This window comes from Leptonychotes weddellii, chromosome 7 (genome assembly GCF_054177405.1).
Source record: "Leptonychotes weddellii isolate Sample4059 chromosome 7, ASM5417740v2, whole genome shotgun sequence".
Lineage (NCBI taxonomy): Eukaryota > Metazoa > Chordata > Mammalia > Carnivora > Phocidae > Leptonychotes > Leptonychotes weddellii.
The window spans coordinates 117,062,339-117,083,951 of record NC_138375.1 but is presented as its reverse complement, the minus strand read 5'-3'; the positions used below and the strand labels follow the sequence as shown (position 1 = coordinate 117,083,951).

Here is a 21,613-nt window from a genome sequence, read left to right as displayed (position 1 = left end):
CTCTCTTTAAAAAAAAAAAAAAAAAAGAGCCCAAATTTAGAAAATGTAACATTTCTAAATTAACTTAGAGTCAAAGAAATCACGAGAGATATTATAAAATACTTTTGAGTTATATGAATATACAACCTATGCAAATTTGTGGGATGCAGCTAAAGCAATGCTCAGAGAGAATTTTATGGTTTTTGATGCTTATATTAGAAAGTAAGTAATGTCAAAAATCAGTGATGCAATCTTCCCCTCTAGGAAGCTAGAAACAAAAGAAAATACTGAACCCAGAATAAGTAGAAGGGAATAAATAAGGTGAGAGCAGAAAACTGACAAATAATACCAAAGAAGTCAATGAAACCAAAAGATGGTTCTTCAAAAAGAATCAATACAATTAATAAACTTCTAGCTAAGCTGATAAAAAATACTGGAAGAAAAAAATTGCCAATATCAGGAATGTAAGTATCACTATAGATTCCCACATAACATTAAAAAAACAATGAGATTATAAACAACTTTATATCAATAAATAGGACAATTTATATAAAATGCACAAATCACCTGAAGAACACAAATGACAAAAACCGAGTAAAATAAAGAAAATTCTAAGACCAATATTTATTGACAAAATTGAATTTGTAATTTAAAACTTTGACATACATGAAAACATATCAAATATATAAGTAGAAATAATTCAATCCTATAAAAATGAAGGGGGGGGAATTGGAGGGGGAGACGAACCATGAGTGACTGTGGACTCAGAAACAAACTGAGGGTTCTAGAGGGCAGGGGGGTGAGGGGATGGGTTAGCCTGGTGATGGGTATTAAAGAAGGCACGTATTGAATGAAGCACTGGGTGTTATACACAAACAATGAATCATGGAACACTACATCAAAAACTAATGATGTAATGTATGGTGATTAACATAACATAATAAAATTTTTAAAAATGCAAAAAAAAACCACGCTTAGATAACAGAAGAGAGACATCCCAACTTTTTTTTTTTTTTTTTTGCATGTAGATATCCAGTTGTTCCAGCACCATTTGTTGAAAACTATTCTTTCTCAATTGAATTGCCTTTGCTCCTTTGTTAAAGATCAGTTTTATGTGGGCCAATTCTGGGCTCTCTATTCTATTGCACTGAATATTTGTCTTTCACCAATACCACCAATACTGGGGGAAAGCATCTAGTAACTCACCAGTTTGATGCTACCTGTAGGTTTTTCCCAGATGTTCTTGGTCCAGTTGAGGAAGTTTCTCTCTATTCCTAGTTTTAGGAGTTTTGTTTCTTTTCTTTTTTTTTTAAATCATGAATGAGTGCTGAATTTCGTCAAATGTTTTTTCTGCATCTGTTAAATGGTATCGTTTTTCCTCCTTAGCCTGTTGATGTAATGGAGTACCTTGAGCTGATTTTTGAGTGTTGAACCAGTCTTACATTCCTGGAATAAATCCCACTTGGTCATGGTGTATAATTATTTTTTTACCTTGCTGAATTCAATTTGCTAAAATTTATTTGCTGAACATTTTTGCATCTATGTTCATGAGAAATATTGTTTGTAGTTCTCCTTTCTTATAATGCCATTTTCTGGTTTTGGTATTATAGTAATGCTGTCCTCATAAAATAAGTTAGGAAATGCTTCCTCTGTCTCTATCTTCTGGAAGATATTGTAGAGAATTGGTATTTCTTTTTCAAAAGTTTGGTAGAATTCACAGTAAACCCATCCGGGCCTGGTGCTTTCTGTTTTGAAGGTTATTAATTGCTAATTCAATTTGCTTTAATATACATAATGCCCTTCTTTATCACTGATAATTTTTCTTTGCTCTGAAATCTGCTTTGTCTGAAATTAATATAACTACTTCAGCTTCTTTTTTTTTATTTTTTGAGCTTTTTATTTAAGTAATCTCTGTACCCAGTGTGAGGCTTGAACTCATGACCCCGAGATCAAGAGTCACATGCTTTTCCAACTGAGCCAGCCAGTGCCTGCTTCAGCTTCCTTTTGATTAGTGTTAGCTTCGTATGTCCTTCTCTGACATATTACTTTTAATCTATATGTGTCTTTGTATTTACAACAGGTTTCTCACAAACAACATGTGGTTGGGTCTTGTTTGTTTGTTTGTATTTTTAAATCCACTTTGATAGTAACTACCTTTTAATTGGTGAATTTTGATTATTCACATTTAAAGTGTTTTTAATATATTGGATTAATACATACTATATTTGTTATTCTATTCAATGCCCTTGTTCTTTGTTTCTTTGTCTTCCAAACTTTTTCTGCCTTCTCTTCAATTAACTGAGCATTTTATATGATTCTATTTTTTATCTCCTATTAGCATATCACTTATACATCTTTTTAAAAACTTTCAGTGTTTGCCTGAGAGTTTGCCAGTAATCCAAGTCCACCTGTAAGAAACACTCTACAGCTTCATGGCTAGTATGTGTACCTCATAACAGAGTATTCCCAATTTCTCCTTCTCATCCCTTATGACATTGCTGTCATTCATTTCACTTATGCATAAACTATAATCACATAATACATATTGCTGCTACTATTATTTTGAACAAACTGTTATCTGTTAGACCAGGTGTAAGTAAGACAAGTAAAAGAAATTATTTTGGAAAAAAAATTATTTTGCCTTCATTAATTTCTCAAAGACTCTTCCTTTTCTTTACACAGATCCAAATTTCTGACCTGTATCATTTTCCTTCTCTGTAAAGAACTTCTTATAACATTCTTGCAAGGTAGGTCTGCCAGTAACAATTCCATCAATTTTTGTCTGAGAAAAGTCTTTACTTTGCCTTACTTTTGAAGGATAATTTCACTGGATACAGAATTCTAGGTTGGTAGTTTTTTTTCTTTCAACACCTTAAATATTTCACTCTCTTCTTGCTTACATAATTCTGAACAGAAATCTGATGTAATTTTTATCCTTATTCTCCTATAGGTAAGGTGGTTTTTTTCCCTATGGCGTCCTTCAAGACTTTTTCTTTGTCTTTTATTTTGTGCAGTTTCAATGTGATATTCCTAAGTGTAGAATTTTTGGGTTGTTTTTTTTTTTTTTTTTGCTTGGTGTTCTCTGAGCTTGTTGGATCTATGGTTTGATATCTGACATTAATTTTGGAAAATTCTAAGCCATTATTATCTCAAATATTTCTTCTACTCATTTTTCTCTTTTTTCTCTTTCTGCTATTCTCATTATGCATACATTATAGCTTTTGTAATTTCCCCACGATTCTTGGATATTCTGTTCTTTTTTTACATTAATTTTCTCTTCAGTTTGGAAGTTTCTGTTAACACAACTTTGAAGCTCACTGCTTCCTTCCTCAGCCCTTCCCAGTATACTGATGAGCCCTTTGAAGCTATTCTTCATTTCTGTTACAGTATTTTTATTTCTTCCATTTCCATTTGAAACTTTCTTCAAGTTTCCAACTTTCTCCTTACATTATCCATCTGTTCCAGCATGTTGTCCACTTTTTTCATCAGAACCCTTAGCACGAAGTAAAAACTGGGGAATGCAAGATGTTCACAGGGAGCTTTGAAGAACTCAAACATAGACTAGGACTTTAGAATGCCATACACATGTACAGTGCTGTGTACATTACCAAGAAAGACCTAAGAAGGCCCTAATCTCTCAAGTCCCACTGTCCTTGACTCTGCACAGGCAAGATGTGAAATTTAAGGCAGAATTGTAGACTGCCTGCCAGAATAATGAAGGTGTGCTCTGACACCCACACAGGGTCCCGCAGCAAAGGCTGAGAGACATTTGGTTCCAGATATTTTCAGAAATCTCAGTCCAGTAATTAGCTGACCATCAAGCTAGCCAAGCAGAGACCATCAAGTGGTCATATGAGAAAAAGAATACATACATTAAAGATTTACAGTGTGAAAGTCACTAAACAAACAGTACAAACAACAACAAACCCTGGGAGTGGGACGAAGGGGAATGTGATTTCCAGAGTTCTCATATTATATTATTTAAAATGTGCAATTTTCACACTCTAAAAATACAAAAAATGCGAAGAAACAGGAAAGTATGGCTCCTACACAGAAGAAAAGCAGTCTGGAAGCCTACACACTGGACCTAGTTAATAACACTTTAAACCAGCTATTATAATAAGTATTTTCAAAGAATTAAAGGCAACCATATCTAAAATGTTAAAGAAAAAAAAACAATAATACCTCACCAAAGAGAGAATATCAAAGAGAGCGAAAGTATAAAAAAGAACCAAATAGAAACTCTGGAACTGAAAAATACAAGAATTGGAATATAAAATTCACTAGAAGGGCTCACCAGCAGATTTGAAGTGGCATAAAAAAGAATCAATGAACTTGAAGGCAGGTCAAATTACCTAGTATAAGGAAGAGAGAGGGGAAAAAAATGAATAAAAAACACAGCCTGGAGTAAAAGGGAAGATACTGAAGTAGGAAAAGCCAGGAATCTATCTTCCTAGACAATAACTGCACTGCCAAAAGTTGTCTGAAGTGACTATTGAAAGTTCGCAACTTCCAGGGGAAAGCCTGGCTGGTGAATTGTAATTAATATCATTTGATTACAGACCTCAGTAGAGTTGCAGCACCCATCCCTAAGGCAACCCACATTTCTGGCATGGCTGAAGCCAGAGTGGGTAATAAAAACCTTATCCTCCAAATGTCAAGACTCTCAGTTCTGAATGAAGATTCCTGATTCATATCGTGGAGGTACAGAGGCTGGCTAGCATTGTTCCAATCCTTGCAAGCTAAAGCAATGCCCAGGAGATTTAAAGAAGCACATCCATTTTTATGGACATTCAAAAACAACTGCATATTTGATGGAATTTACAAAGTCAATGTGCATGCCCAGGGAAAGACATAGACTCAGAAAAGACTATAAGAAAACCCTACTTTCATCTCAGGCTGCTCCTGAGCACAGAGACACCCTATAATAACAACAACAAAATATTCGAACCCTGGGGAAGAGAGAGAATCTTGTTTCCAGAATTACCACATTATAAAATTAATATATTGTTTTCAACTAAGAAAACAAAAGCATACAAAGAAATATGAAAGTATGGCCCATTCAAAAGAACAAAATCAACACATACTGCATCCAAGGAAACCCAGATGTATCCAAGGAAACCCAGACCCACAAGAAAAAGACTCAAAATTCTCTTTAAGATGTTTTCAAAGGGCCAAATGAAGACATGAACAAAGACAGGAAATGATGTATGAACAAAATGAGAATGGCAATAAATGGCAAAATGTTACAAAAATTAGCTCAAAAGAAATTATGGAGTTGAAAAGTACAATAACCAAAATTTTAAAAAATATACTAGAGGGGTTTAAAAGCAGATCTGAGCAAAGAGAAAAAATCCATAAATCTATAAAAGTTAGAACAGACTAAGGACATTATATATCTATTAAAGGTTTAATACATCAAGAAGCTAAAACATTATAAACATTTACACACCTAATAACAGATCCTCAAAATATATGAGGCAACAACTGACAAAACAGAAGGGAAAAAGAGACAGTTCTACAAAAATAGCTGGAGACTCCAATATCCCATTTTCAATAATGGATAAATTAACCAAAAAAGATGAATAAGGAAATAGAGAACTTGAGTAACAAAATTAGCCAACTAGACCTAAGAGATATGTATAGAACAATCCTTCCAACAATATCAGAATACTCTTCTCAAGTGGACATTCTTCTCAAGTTTACATGAGACATTCTCCAGAACAGATCATATGTCAGGGCACAAAATAAGCCACAACAAATTTTATAAGACAGTTATCATAACAAAATACCTGCTGTGACTAGAAAAGGATAAAGTTAGAAATCAGTAGAAGGCAAACTGGACAATTCACAAATACGGAGAAATTAACGACACACTCTTTAAACAACCAATTGGTGAAAGAAGAAATTAGACAGAAAAATAGAAAATAGAGATGAATGAAAATGAAAACACAATATAACAAAACTTATAAGATGCAACAAAAGCAGCGGCAAGTGGGAAATTTGCAGCTATAAATGCTTACATGAGAAAAGAAAGATCTCAAATAGACATCCTTATTTACAGCTTAAGGAATTAGAAAAAGAAGAACAAACTAAGCCAAATGACAGCAGTAGCAGAAGGAAGGAAATAAAGGTTAGACTAGAAATAAGCAAAAAAGAGAACAGAAAAACAGTACAGAAAATCAATAAAACCAAAAGCTGATTCCTTGAAAAGATTAACAAAAACTGACAAATCTGCAGCTAGGCTGACAAAGAAAATAAGACACTAAGACACAGGATGCAAATAACCAAAATCAGAAAAGAATGTGGGAACATTAGTACCAACCTTCAGAGATAAAAAGGAGCATAAGGGAATTCTATGAACAATTGTATACCAAAAGTTAGATAACTTATAAGAAAGGGACAAATTCCTTGGAACACACAAGTTACCTAAACTGATGCAAGAAGAAATAGAAAATTTCAACATTCATAACAAGTACAAAGATTGAAGGAGTAATCAAAAACCTCTCAATGAAGTAAAGTCCTAGACCAAAAAGCTTCACTGGTGAATCTCACCAAATATTGAAGGAAGAATGAATACCAATCCCCCTTAAACTCTTCCAAAAAATTGAAGAGAAGGGAACACTTCTAACTCATTCTATGAAGCAAGCTTTACCCTGATACCAAAGCTAGATAAAGACCTTCCAAGAAGAAAATTAAAGACCAATATCTCTTATGAATACAGATACAAAATCTTCAACAAAATATTGGCAAATCAAATCCAACAGCATGTTAAAAAGATTATTCACATTAAAGTGTTATTTATTCCATAAATGCAATGGTGGCTTACCACAAGAAAGCTGATCATTACAATATATCACATTAATACAACAAAGGGGAAGAAACACATGATCATTTCAAATGATGCAGAAAAATCATTAAACATAATCCAGCACCCTTTTATTATTTAAAAAAAAAAACCCCTCTCATAAAACTAAGAATACAGGGAAAATTCCTTAACACCATAAAGGGTATTTGGGGAAAACCCAAAGCTAACATCATATTTATTGGTGAAAGACTGAAAGCTTTTCCCTTAAGATCCAAAACAAGAGAAGTACACCCACTTTCACCACTACTATTCAACACCGTACTGGAAGTTCTAGCCACAGCCATTAGACAACTAAAAGAAGTAAAATGCATCTAAATTGGAAAGGAAGAAGTAAAACAATCTCTACTCACAGATGACATGATCCTATACAGATCCTAAAAAAATATGCAAGAAAACTAGTCATGCTAATAAACTAGCAGCAAAGTTGTTGGGTACAAGATAAACACATAAAAAGCTATTGCGTTTCCAAATACCACCAAGGAACAATCTGAAAAGTATATTAAGAATGCAATTCCACCCCCCTTTCCCCTGGCTGGTGGAGGCCGCACGATGCCTGGGGTTCCTGCCAAAGACATGAACCAGCAGGAGTTCGTCAGAGCTCTGGCCAAGCATAAAGAGCTTGCTCCCTATGATGAGAACTGGTCTACACCCAAACTGTTCACAGCATGGCATCTGTACCTCCGGGGTGGCACTGGGGTCTGCTCCTTGACCAAGATCTACCCGGGATATCAGAGAAACGCAGTCATGCCCAGCCACTTCAGTAGACTCCGAGAGCGTGGCCCGCAAGGTCCTCCATGCCCTAGAGGGGCTGAAAATGGTGGAAAAGGACCAAGATGGGGACCGCAAACTGACACCTCAGGGACAGAGAGATCTGGACAGAATCACCCGACAGATGGCAGCTGCCAATAAGAAGCATTAGAACAAATGCAGGGTTAATAAATTGCCTCATTTGTAATCCTGAAAAAAAAAAGAAAGCAATTCCTTTATGATAGCATCTAAAAGAATTAAAAACTTAAGAATAAATCTAACCAAGGAGGTGAAAGACTTGTATACTAAAAACTATAAAGCACTGTGTAAAGAAATATAAAAGGGACCTAAATAAATGGAAAGACATCCCATGTTGATGGATAGGAAGACTTCTTGTTCATATGTCAATACTACCCAAAATAATCTAAAGATTCAATACAATCTATCAAAATTCCTAAAATCTTTTTTGCAGAAATGGAAAAGCTGAACCTCAGATTCCTCTAAAATTGCAAGGGATCATGAATAGCCGAAACAATCTTGAAAAGAAGAATAGAGTTGGAGTATTTACACTTACTGCCTTGAAAACATACTACAAAGCTACTACCGTAATTAAAACAATATGACTGACCAACATTAACAAAAAACTGATCAAAAAATGGGCAAAGCACTTGAAAAGACATTTCCCCAAAGAAGATAGACAAATATCCAATAAGCACATGAAAAGGTGCCGAACAACACTAATCATTAGGGAAATGCAATTCAAAACCACAAGGAGATACCACCTCATATCTACTAGGATGGCTGTTATCAAAGACAAAAACAAAAAATAACTAGTGTTGGGGCGCCTTAGTCAGTTGAGCATGGGACTCTTGATTTCAGCTCAGGTCATGACCTCAGGATCATGAGATCAAGTACCATGTCAGCTCCACGAGCTCAGCAGGGAGTGGGCTTGAGATTCTCTCCCTCTCCCTTTGCCCCTCCCCAACTCCCGCCCCCAACACCCCACTCACACATGAGCGCACACTCTCTTTCTCTCTCTCAAATAAATCAATAAACCTTTAAAAAAAATAAAAAGGATTTGGTAAAACTGAAACTGTTATGCATGTTGGAGGGAATGTAAAACATGAAAAAGAGAATAGCAGTTCTCAAAAATTAAAAAGGGAATTACTAAATGATCCAGCAAATCCAATTTTGGGTATATATACCCAGAAGAATTGGAGGCAGAGTCTCAAAGACTTATTCTACACTTATATTCATAATAGCATTATTCATAACAGACAAAATGTGGAAGCAATCCAAATGTCCATTGACAGATGAGTGGATAAAAACAATGTGGTATACATATCCAGTGGAATATTACTCAGCCTTAAAAGGAAGTAAATTCTGAACATGCTACAACACAGATGAACCTTGAGGACAACTGCTAATTGAAGTAAGTCACTCACAAAAAAGCTAATACTGCAATTTCCACATATATGTTACCTAGAGTAGTCAAATTCATAGAGACCTAAAGTAGAAGAGTAATATAAGAATTCCTGGAACTCAACAACAACAAAGCAAACAACATAATAAAAGATGGGCAAAGGACTTGAACAGACATTTGTCCAAAGAAGATATACAAATGGCCATAGGGATGCCATTTTATTAATCCTATATTAATCCTATATTAATATAGAATATATTAGGATATATATTAGGATAATCTTAAGAATGAATGCTGTTGGGGCGCCTGCTGGCTCAGACAGTGGAGTGTGTGACTTTTGATCTCAGGATTGTGAGTTTGAGTCCCATATTGGGTGTAGAGATTTCTTTAAAATAAATTTTTTAAAAAATGTATGCCGCAGGGAAAACTGGATATCCCATGCAAAAGAATGAAATTGGACCCTTGACTTAGAAAAGATCAAGAGTCGCACACTCCACTGACTGAGCCAGCAGGCGCCCAACAGCATTCAATCTTAAGATTATCCTTTCTTCATTGAACAATCATAGCTTTCTTGTTGAAAATCAATTGACCATATATGCAAAGTTTTATTTCTGGGCTTTCTGTACTATTCCATTCGTTTATGTGTGTATCCTTAGGCCAGTTACATATATTTTTTTTTTAATTTTTAGTTGTAGTAAAATACATATAACATAAAATTTACCACCCTTACCATCTTTTTTAAAGATTTTGTTTACTTGAGAGAGAGAGAGCACAGAAGGAAAGGGAGAAGCAGACTCCCCGCTGAGCAAGGAGCCCCATGCAGGGCTCAATCCTAGGACCCTGGGATCATGACCTGAGCCGAAGGCAGATGCTTAACCGACTGAGCCACCTGCCCCTGTTTAATTGTTATATAGTTTATGCTGAAGATGATTTTTTAAAAAGTTTTGGAATAGAGAGTGGTAATGGAAACACCACTATCTTGTGAGTGTATTTAATGCCTCTGCATTATACATTCACAAATGGTTAAAACGATAAATATTATGTTATGTATATTTTACCACAATAAAATAAAGAACAGAAAAAACTAAAACCAAGAGCTGATTCTTTAAGAATGTTTTTTTAAATAGTCAAGATAGCCAAGAAAAAAATATATAAATCAGCAGTGAATTAAGAATGAAAATAATCAGGGGCGCCTATGTGGCTCTGTCAGTTAAGTGTCTGACTCTTGATTTTGGCTCATGTCATGATCTCATAGTTGTGAGATCGAGTCCTACATAGGGCTCCTACAAAGGGCAGGTGGCTCAGTGTGGTGTCTGCTTGAGATTCTCTCTCCCTCTGCCTCTGCCCCTCCCCTCACTCATGCGTGCACTCTCTCTCTCAAAATCAATAACATTTTTTAAAAAGAATTAAAATAATCAATAATACTAACAATATTTAATATCATAAAGAAATAAATATAGGAATAGGTACAGGCTAATAAATTTCAAAAACTAGAAAATACAAAATGACAAAAGCTGGTACAAGAAAAAATAGGAAGCTTAAAGAGACCAAGGAACATTAAAGAAATTAAAATACATCAAATATCAGTCTCTAAAAAATTCTCCAGGTTTTGATGGTTTTATTTGTGAGATCTAATAAGGTTTCAAGGAATACATTCTTAAATACCCTCACAAGCTCAGAAAGAGGTTCAGAAATATAAGGGAAAGCTCATGTACACATGTGTACACCCAAGTGTGCACATGCACAGATGTGCACACACGCAGACACACACAGCTCAGTTCACCAATGGATGGGTCCTGGAAGACAAAGCTCTCTGCTAATGACCCATCTTGATTTAGATGCTTCAGCACCTTGTATACATCCACTAACTTTCCCAAGTCTTCCTTGTCTTTAGGTATTACAAGGTTCAGTGCATCTCTTTTCTCAGCCCAGCTATGGGATTTGTTGAGGGAAAAAAAATGAGAAAATAATAATAATTAATTCAAAATTAAGAGATTTTATTTTATAATAAATTTTAAAAGCACATCTCAAATATTGTGACTTTATTATGTATCAGGGCCTAGAATAAGGAATTAAAAACATTATGACCATTAATCTTCCCAACTATCAATACTTATCAAATATGAACACCTCCCCCACCTCCAATTATACAGATAAAACCAGCTCAGAGAAGTTAAGTTACATGACTTCCCGAAGTCATGCAATTGGTAAATAGAGTTAGGGTATAAGCTCAGGTAGGTGTAACCCCAAAACCAATGCTTTTAATCACTAAGCTATAATTGCCTCACAGATCAGCAAACACGTCAGCAAGATCTAGTTGAGTAAGTTGGGAAAGAAGATAAGTACATCCACACCCAGTCAGCTAGATATAATCTTTCTGAAGGAATCCTGCTAGTCTAGAATTTGGCAATTTTATTCCTATGACTTAGCCCCCAGAAAAAAAATCAGAAAGCATGCAAAGATGTTTTAACAAATTGTTCACTAAAGCATTTTCCATGTATTTAAAATGTTCAAGGAAAGGAAATTTATTAAATTATGACACAGCTACATAATAAAAAAATAGCACCCATTAAAATGATAAAGAAATCTGTATTCACTAACAGAATAGCATTAGCTACCAAGGCATTATTATGACCCAATTTTGGTTAAAACTTATTTAACTAAATCTGGTTAAAAGAAATATATATATATTTTGTGTCAGTGTATGCAAAAAAAAAAAAGTCTGTACACAGACATCATGATTATCTCCACTGGGTAGATTATGAATGCTTTTTACTGTCTTTATTCCTACATCTATCATGTTGCTGCCAACCCTGCTCCCATGCTGGTAATCCCCTTCCAGCTTCCTGTGAAAACATGGAAACACAGCAATTTGCTTCAAGGAGAGCTAGAGCCATTCACTGTCCATGTACTGAATACTCTAAGGCTCTAAGCTAATCAAGGTGGTTCTGCCCCCGCCTTGCCAGTGACTTGCTTCAGAATGGTCATGTAATGCAATTTAGGCTAGACATAAGCTTACTGAGAGATATCAGTAAAGATTTTTTCAATGTTACCAATAAAAGTAAGAGATGGCTCTTTGGCTATATATTGTGCTATGTCTAACAGGACACCTAAAACTATTAAAGACATTTTGGTTGAAGAGAGTTAATCTGAAGAGAAGCAGATATGTTAACAGCAGCAGAAAGAAGATAAAAACAACCTGAGTTCATAATATTGTTGAGCCTCTCGATCAACCAGCCCTAAAACTGCCTGAACTTGGGATTTTTCACATGTGACATTACATTTTCCTATTTAAGTTATTACCTTCTGGGGCATCTGGGTGGCTTAGTCAGATAAGTGTCTGCCTTCGGCTCAAGTCATGATCTCGAGGTTCTGGGATCAAGACCCGTGTTGGGCTCCCTGCTCAGGGGGGAATCTGCTTCTCCCTCTCCCTCTACCCCTCCCACTCCTCATGCTTGCTCTCTCTCTCAAATAAATAGAATCTTTAAAAAAAAAAAAGTTATTACCTTTACCAAAAGTATCTCTAGCTACTTTAAAAATATTTCTATATAGCCTTAATTTTGTTTGCAAGGTGAATGCATGGTTTTTACATCTGTTTATCTGTTTACTGGTTGTTTTTTACTGCTCTAGCCTAGCTCCAAAAACCAGTGTCTAACACATGAAAAGTAATTCCTAAATATTTGCTGAATGTTAAGAACATGAATAAATGGGGCAGGCAGTGATGAAACCATTGTCATTGTTCCAAAATTACTTCTCAGTCAAACTTATTTGAGAAACAATAAATTTCTCAAGGACTTTGAGGAAACTATCCAGGAGTCTTAACAGGTCAGGCAGCTGACCAGGGAGAGTGCTGTGAATTGAGTTGTGATCAGACCCTAGAGAAGCAGCAAGGAGACACAGAGCCTGCACTGGAGTCCTATGCAGCCAGCTGAAGAGGTGAGCATTCTTAGTAAAGTAACTGTCCCCTTCCCCCCCAACCTCAAAAACCCTGGATTCATGCCCTAACTGTCCAGGTACCACCCATCACACCAGGGAGAATATATGGAACAGTTAACAATGGGGAAAGTCCAAAATAGGACTGGGCAAAATGAGCAACAGCGAAGTAAGCATGTGAAATGTCAAGTTCACATTTTTTGAGCATGAACAATCAAGGGCTAGGGCTAGGCAAGTGGGACAGCTTTCTAAGTCTTATCAAGCCTTTGAGCAGCCTAGATTTTACACAGACTCTAAAAATAGACCACAACTGGAAATACAAGTGCAAACAAAGGTTTCTAGGCAGAAGCTATACAAAGACAATTTCAAAACAGAAACTACTGGGGAAAGACTGATGAGATTAGACTGGCTAAAGTAGAGGGTGTGTGTAGGGGAGCAGCAGGATTTAAAGCTCCAAGTGGCTAGGGGCCACATAAAGAAGGGCCATAGCCTCCAACCTGCCCTAGCAACTCTTCCCTCACACTCTCACTGGAAAAGATGAGAAGGGCTGAAGCCAATCAGGGCAGATCGTAGGAACCAAAGTAACAGTAATTACTATCATTTTTAGGCAGAACTAAATTTTTGAATTACATCTTTAATAATTATACGTCTATTCATGTTTTCAGATTTGGTAATTTATATTTTTCTAAGCTATTTTATTTCATTTAACTTTTCAAAATTATCAGCATATAATTATATGCTAGATGTAATTATAGCATATAATTAGCATAAAATCCGTTATTAATAAAAAAATTTTAGTTATGATAAAATACATATAAAGCTTACCATTTTAACCATTTTTAAGTGTACAGATCAGTAGAGTTACCTCTGTTCACACTGATGTGCAAACAATCTTTGCACATTTTTTACATCTTATTTTAAAAATGAAACTCTATTATCCATTGAACAACAATTCCCCATTTCCCTCTCTCCTGCTGGCCCCTGGAAAATACCATTCAACTTTCTGTATTTATGAATCTGATTATTCTATATACCTCATATAAGTGGAATCATGGAACATAAATCTTTTTATGACTGGGTTATTTTACTTAGCATAATGTCCTCAAGGTTCATCCACATCATAGCATGTACCACATATAATTTCCTTCCTCTTTAAGGCTAAAAAACATACCACTGTAGTGAATACCATATTGTGTTTTATCCACTCATCTGCCAATGGACACTTGGATTCTTTCCACTTTCTGACTACTGTGAAATAATACTGCTAGGGAACGTGGGTATACAAATAAGTCTGTAAGACTCTGCCTATAGTTCTTTGGAATTGTTAGATCACATAGGAATTCTATTTTTAATTTTCTGAGGAACTGCCATACTGTTTTCCATGGGCACTACACCATTTTACATTCCTACCAACAGAGCACACAGGTTCCAATTTCCTCACATCCTTGCAAATGTTTGTTATTTTCTGATTGTTTTATAGTTTTTTGTTTCTGTTTGTTTTTTAATAGCAGCCATCCTAATGCATGTGAGGTAGTATCTCACTATGGTTTCAATTTGCATTTCTGTAATGATTAGGGCATACTGGGCATATTTTCATAAGTTTGTTGGCCATTTGCATATCTTTGCCTAAATGTCTATTCAAGTCCTTTGACCATTTTTGAATCAGGATGTTCATTTTTAAATTCATTATATGTATAGTTACGTCTCAATTTTTCCTTTTAATAATGCTTATTTGTATTTCTTCTTTTTTCTTGACCAACTCAGCCAGATGATTAGTTATTTTGTTAATGTTTACAAACATTACTAGCTTCTGGTTTTGAGGATTCTCTAAATTGTAACCACCCCCCTCCCCCCGCCGCACTTCATTAATTTCTGCTTTATCTTAATTGTTTCCTTTCTTCTACTTTCTTGAGGGTTTTCTCTGTTGTTATTTTTCTAACTCTTTGATTTAGACACTGTAGAAATAGAAAACTGTAAGTCCCACAATTGCTAACTCAATGTGTCTACAAAAATATAAATGAACTCAGGGGCTGTTGGCAAGCCTCAGTTAACAGCATGAAAGAACTCTGAAAGCAAAGAAGACTCTTACAGATATTTTGAAAAGACAAATCATATTGTGATTACAATTAATTAGATCAATAAGGAAAAGGTCTCCAAATCTTTATTATCTATTCTTACAAAGTTTAATTTATATCTATCCTTATTTTTTTTTTTTTTTTAGAGAGAGAGAGAGAGCAAAGTGTGAGCAGGGATGGGGCAGGAGCATAGGGAGAGGGAGAGAGAGAATCTTTTTTTTTTTTTTTAAAGATTTTATTTATTTATTTGACAGAGAGAGACAAAGCGAGAGAGGGAACACAAGCAGGGGGAGTGGGAGAGGGAGAAGCAGGCCTCCCGCCGAGCAGGGAGCCTGATGTGGGGCTTGATCCCAGGACTCTGGGATCATGACCTGAGCCGAAGGCAGACGCTTAACGACTGAGCCACCCAGGGGCCCCAGGGAGAGAGAGAATCTTAAGCAGACTCCCTGCCCAGCACAGAGCCCCATGTGGGGTTTGATCTCACGACCATGAGTTCATGACCTGAACTGAAAACAAGAGTTGGACGCTTAATTGACTGAGCCACCCAGGTCCCCTTATCTTTATTCTTTATCTTGTCATTATATGTAATCAAGGTTCTAAGTCATGATGAAATGCTTGTTATAATTCCAAAATATATTTAATTTATAACTTTGAGTCTACACGTGTTTGCTATAGCAAAGGAAGTTTTTTTTGTTGTCATTAAAGATTTTATTTATTTATTTGACAGAGACACAGCGAGAGAGGGAACACAAGCAGGGGGAGTGGGAGAGGGAGAAGCAGGCTTCCCACAGAGCAGGGAGCCCAATGCGGGGCTTGATCCCAGGACCTTGGGATCATGACCTGAGCCAAAGGCAGACACTTAACGACTGAGCCACCCAGGCGCCCCGCAAAGGAAGATTTTAAAAAATAATTGTATAGAAAAGGTGTATGCTCATTAAAGATGTAAACTGCGTTTGACATAAGAGATTGGTTTTCTTTCTGATAATAAAAATAAAAATTATTTTAAACATTCAAACCATAGGGGCTCCTGGGTGGCTCAGTCAGTTAAGCACCTGACTCTTGATTTCGGCTCAGGTCATGATCTCAGGGTTGTGAAATCGGAGTACCACATGAGGCTCCACGCTCAGCCGGGAGTCTGCTTGAGAATTTCCTCTCTCCCTCTTCCTCTTCCTCTGCCCCTCTTCCTCTCCCTCTGCCCCTCTTCCTGCTGGCGCTCTCTCTTTTTCTAAAATAAATAAATAAATATTTTTAAAAAAATTTAAAACATAAAGGGACGCCTGAGTGGCACAGTCGGTTAAGCGTCTGCCTTCGGCTCAGGTCATGATCCCAGGGTCCTGGGATCGAGCCCCGCATTGGTCTCCCTGCTCAGCGGGAAGCCTGCTTCTCCCTCTCCCACTCCCCCTGCTTGTGTTCCCTCTCTCGCTGTGTCTCTATGTCAAATAAATAAATAAAATCTTTAAAAAAATAAATAAATAAAATTCAAAACATAAAGAGGACATTAATCCTTGTAAAACCAACTTTATAATTAAAAAATAAAGTGATTACAGCATTTGAACCTTAAAATACAATGCAAATTTTCCTCTACTTAACAAAACTTAGTTCATTCTAGTTTTCTTCCTTTGTAATTTAGGAATTTAAGGATGTAAATGTCATTCTAAGACAATCTAGATGCATCTCAACGTTTGATATATAGTATTTTTATTATATTCATTTCACTCTAAATATTTTCTAATTTCTATGATGGTATCATTACTGACTCATTAGCTAATTATATGAATATTTCAATTTTTTTTTAAGATTTTATTTATTTATTTGACAGAGAGAGACGCAGCGAGAGAGGGAACACAAGCAGAGGGAGTGGGAGAGGGAGAAGCAGGCTTCCCGCAGAGCAGGGAGCCCAATGCGGGGCTCGATCCCAGGACACTGGGATCATGACCTGAGCCGAAGGCAGACACTTAATGACTGAGCCACCCAGGCACACTGAGCATGCAATTCTTGATCTCAGGGTCATGAGTTCAAGTCCCATGTTGGGTATAGAGATTACTTAAAAAATAAAAATCTTTACGGGCACCTGGTTGGCTCAGTTGTTGAGCAACTGACTCTTAATTTCAGCTTAGGTCATGATTTTAGGGTCATGGGACTGAGTCCTTCATCCGACTCCAAGTTTAGTGACAAGTCGACTTGAGATTCTCTCTCTCCTCCCTCTGCCCCTCCCCCTGCTCATGCGCACGCACATACTGTCTCTCTCTCAAAGTAAATAAATAAAATCTATTAATAAATAAAATCCTTTTTTTTAAGATTTTATTTATTTATTTGACAGAGAGAGACACAGCGAGAGAGGGAACACAAGCAGGGGGAGTGGGAGAGGGAGAAGCAGGCTTCCCGTGGAGCAGGGAGCCTGATGCGGGGCTCGATCCCAGGACCCTGGGATCATGACCTGAGCCGAAGGCAGTCGCTTAACCAACTGAGCCACCCAGGTGCCCCAATAAATAAAATCTTAAAAACTATGCTTCTGGGGGTGGTTAAAACTGCAGTGACATTATGTATTAAGCCCTGGTTTGGGGACTCAGCCTAAGTGACCCCATTTGGGGCCGTGGGGCCTGTGTGGTGCTTTTTTTTTTTTTTTTAGGATTTCTTTATTTATTTGAGAGGGAGACAGAGTGGGGGAAGGGATGGGGGGGGGAGACAGAGAGAGAGAATCCTCAAGCAGACCCCCTGCTGAGTGCGGAGACTGAAAGAGGCTCGATCCCAAGACCCCGAGGTCATGACCTGAGCCAAAATCAAGAGTCGGTTGTTTAACCGACTGAGCCAACAAAGTGCCCCGTTTTTTTTAAAGATATATTTATTTGAGAGAGAGAGCGTGCGGTGGTGGGGGGAGCGGGGAGAGGGCAGAGAGAGCGAGAATCTGAAGCTGACTCCGCACTGAGCAAGGAACCCCATGCAAGGATTGATGATCTCACAGCCCTGAGCTCATGACCTAGGCCGAAACCAAGATTCAGATGTTCAGTGGACTGCGCTCCTAGGTGCCCTATTGCTTTAACAATCGAATTGCGTTGTTTTCCTATGTCTTCTATTTCTCTTTTATGTGTTTAATTATTTAAAAACTACTCGTCTTGGGGTACCTGGGTGGCTCAGTCGTTAAGCGTCTGCCTTCAGCTCAGGTCATGATCCCAGGTTCCTGGGATCATGCCCCGCATCAGCTCCCTGCTCAGCAGGGAGCCTACTTCTCCCTCTCCCACTCCCCCTGCTTGTGTTCCGTCTCTCGCTGTGTCTCTCTGTCAAATAAATAAATAAAATCTTTAAAAATAAATAAATAAATACTCATCTTTTAAGTGTCTACAGTTCTTGAGGCACCTGGGTGGCTCATTCAGTTAAGTGTCCCAACTCTTGATTTTTTTTTTTTTAATTTTTATTTATTCATGAGAGACACAGAGAGAGAGAGGCAGAGGGAGAAGCAGGCTCCCAAGGAGCAGGGAGCCCGATGTGGGACTCAATCCCAGAACCCTGAGATCATGACCTGAGCCGAAGGCAGACGCTTAACCATCTGAGCCACCCAGGCACCCACAACTCTTGATTTCTGCTCAGGTCATGATCTCAGGGTCCTGAGATTGAGCCCCACATCGGGTTCTGTGCTGGTCATGGAGCCTGCTTAAAATTCTCTCTCTTCCTCTCCCTCTGCCCCTCTGCCCCTACCTCACCACCCACCCCCATGTGTGCTCTCTCTCTAAAAAAATAAAAAATAAAAATAAGTGTCAACAGTTCTTGGGGCTCTAATATTAATTTTGCTTTCTATTGTTTCTGCTAACAGTTACAGTGATTTGTTTTTGTAATTTAGAATTGTGAACATCTTCAGGAGGGCCTCTGTGGTCTGGATTTAAAGTACGTCCCTTCAGAGATTTGCCTTTACTTCTACTAGAGCAACCTAGAGGACCATGTTCATGTCTGGAAACAGAGAAGGGCAGAGTCCTAGGCAAACTGTAGGAATAACAGATTACCTTTACCTTATCATTATAGATAGTTTGGCTTCATCCAAAAGGATATATTCTTTCAGGGGCTGGACCAGTTGTTCTTCCACAGAAACTAAGCCAGCCATGTGCCCTGCAAGAGGACAGAAGAAAGGGCCAGTCAGAACTGAACAGATGACTTCCCAGCTTACTTCACTGGGACAAAAGTGCCAATGAAAGAGGCAGGTCCCCTGAGCCAGGAGAGAGTCAGCTTTTTCTCAATCACTGGGTCTCACTGGTTAAGGAGATCTCATAGTCCCATTGTTCTATCCTTCAGCTCCAAGAAAAGAGATATAGGAACTCCCACAGGGATATTAACAACTGTAGCCAATCAGTGATCTCTGTCATTAGGGAGGGACCTTTATTTCATCCTTTTACCCTATGGGTAATCTTGTCTTGTAAGCTTGGAAACCATGGGGGAGAAAACCATTTAAACACAGAGGAATAAACTCTGAAGTTTGAGGTGATGAAGAAAAACAGCAGAAAGGACTTTCAGGCCATAAAATGTACTCTGCCCACAATCAATGACGTTCCACAAGAAGTGTTTGAACATTCCCAAAGGCCCTGACAATATCTACACCCCACAAGAAGAAAATACACCACAAACACCTGTTTCCCAGAAAAAAACCTTTGGTCTGTTGAGGTTCAGGCCCTTAATGGCCTCTACAAGGAAAAGTATTAATGTCTGAAAACTCCTTTCTCACTGTGTTCTAGTTGCAAGTAAACTTATTGGTAAGATTTTTCCACCCTGATAGAAAACAAGCAGGCTAATTCCCGAGCTGGGAACTAAGAATCATTTGTGGAGAATACTACCTTCCCTGGGCCATACCAACAGATGTGAAGATCTCAGCCCATGTGCAGCCCAGGAAACCAAACCAGGCCATCACTATCATGGACGTGGAGTTTCATGATCCCAGACGTCAGCATCTGCAAGGCATTTAATAACATTCACTGGACCACTACAGTTAAAAAAGAAAAAACTGACTAATATGAGGAGACTAATACAAATGCACAAACATGTGCAAACACACCCAACACAAACCAAAGTAATTGACTTGCAGTATAATAGCTTAAGGAACCTATTTTATTATATGCTCATAGACAACCAAGCAGTAGAGTAGAGCAATGAGTTGGAAAGGAACCAGACATCAGTAAAGAAGTATATTAACACCAGGATGATCTGCTAAGAATCACAAGTTAAGCAAACTATGAATTTTGGAACTAAACAGTTCAGTCCAGAAAAGAAGTGATCAAAGCTGAGCACACAATTTATAACAAAGCCAAGTTCAAACAAACAATTAACTGGTCAAAAATGACATCAAAAACGACAGAACTCAACAAGAAAAATAAGCTACCACAGACGAGGCATAATTTTAGATTTCACAACTCAGTTGTCTCTATTTAAATATGGTCCCTGAGGTCAAAGAGAGAGGAGCATGTCCTGGAAAGTTATAGATCCCTCTGGGAGCATAAGCAAGAATATGCATGAGTGAGCACATAACAAAAAAGCTATATATTCAGACTCAGGAGACATACAACATTTACTTTTTGTTTTTCGGGTTTTTTTTTTTTTTAAGATTTTATTTATTTATTTGAGGGGAGGGAGGAGCATGAACAGGGGGAGGGGCAGAGGGAGAGGGAGAAGCAGACTCTCTGCTGAGCAGGGAGCCTGACACAAGGCTCAATCCCAGGACCCTGGATCATGACCTGAGCCAAAGGCAGATGCCCAACTGACTAAGCCACCCAGCCACCCCTAATATTTACTTTTTGAAGGACAAATCTCTTCATTAGTAAAATGATATATCTACCTATCATGATCTTTAAGGCCACCTCTACTTCCAAACAATTCATATGATATTTATCACATCTTGCCTCAAAAAAGAAATATAATATAGGTATATATTGTTGTAACTCTGGAGTAAAATAGCTTTTCCATTTACTAGCTGTGATGCTTTGAGCAAGTTGATTTGCCTTTTGAAGTTGTTTTTTATTCCGCAATGTGCTTAGCATAGGATGAAGATTAAATAATAGATGTAATGTGACTGGCACATACTCATCATTCTATTAAAGGTAACTACAGCCATTACTGTTTTAGAAACATAAAACATAAAAAGTAAAAAGCATCTGCTTTTTTCTTATGTTGCTATGTTTGCCCAGATTCTGCCCTTGGTCTACTTCTCCTTCTCTATCCTTTTAGTATAATAGTAACTAACATTTATTGGTGGTTACCAGTGTTCTACATATTCTGCTTATATAACCTCATTTAATCCTTGCAACAGTTCCACAAGGGTAGGACCTCTTAATTTCACTCTTCAATAAATGTGGAAACTGAGCATAGAGAGATTAAGTAACCTGCCCAAGGTCACACAGCCAGTAAAGTGTCAAAGCCAGACAATATGGCTTTCAAGTTCACGTTCTTAACTACTATGTCAAAGCTACCTCAACTAGCATACCTAAGCAGATAATTTCCACATCTAGTATTCTGGTGCTTTGGACCAACATTTCAAAACAAGGCTAAAGACAGGAGGGTGTTAGAACCAGCCAATGGAATTTCTGTCCCTATGGGTTCAGCCCCAATGGTAAA

The 21,613-nt window shown here is 37.5% G+C and overlaps 1 long non-coding RNA gene and 1 pseudogene across 1 annotated transcript; one reads left to right on the top strand and one right to left on the bottom strand.

Annotated features, from left to right (window-relative positions):
* The first annotated feature begins 7,288 nt into the window (after positions 1-7,288).
* On the top strand, positions 7,289-7,779 carry LOC115944433 (small ribosomal subunit protein eS19 pseudogene; annotated as a pseudogene).
* Positions 7,780-10,649: 2,870 nt separating this feature from the next.
* On the bottom strand, positions 10,650-20,471 carry LOC145722748 (uncharacterized). Its single transcript, XR_014147250.1, has 3 exons — positions 19,859-20,471; positions 19,027-19,123; positions 10,650-10,949 (listed from the first exon to the last, which is right to left on the bottom strand). It is a non-coding gene; the product is annotated as an uncharacterized LOC145722748 (long non-coding RNA).
* Positions 20,472-21,613: the final 1,142 nt, after the last annotated feature.